Consider the following 482-nt stretch of genomic DNA (forward strand, 5'->3'; position numbering starts at 1 on the left):
ATTTGCTCAGTTTACAATAGGAGGAGATTGTAACATGCCTGAGAGCTGAATTTCTATTGGAATATTCATTAAATGTTCAGTTTCCTCCATTTTTTCATTCAGGATGAAATAAGGAGGTGCAGGTTGTTGAGCTTTTTACATTTATGTTTGGTGGCCAGTCCTGACTATTTCAGCTCAATAGTTGTAGATATTTCTCTGTGAGACGTTCATGTTTGTGATTTTGTGTGTTCTTGGAGTGAAGTTGGGCTGGAAGGAGAGGCAACACCTCAGTTCAGTTATAACTCTGTGCAGAAAACCATCCCTGTGCTGAGCTTGAGTTCCCAAAATCAATCTGTGGCAAATGCAAAGCTTTTACCACTTTCCTACAGGATATTTCATAAGGCTGTGGATAAAAGTTCTCTAGGAGTCATCTCATCCGCTCCTGCTCAGAGAGAAGTTCAAAATAGCCGCAATATACTCCTTTAAAAAGATGTTTGGTGAAA

Source organism: Motacilla alba, chromosome 1 (assembly GCF_015832195.1).
Source record: "Motacilla alba alba isolate MOTALB_02 chromosome 1, Motacilla_alba_V1.0_pri, whole genome shotgun sequence".
Lineage (NCBI taxonomy): Eukaryota > Metazoa > Chordata > Aves > Passeriformes > Motacillidae > Motacilla > Motacilla alba.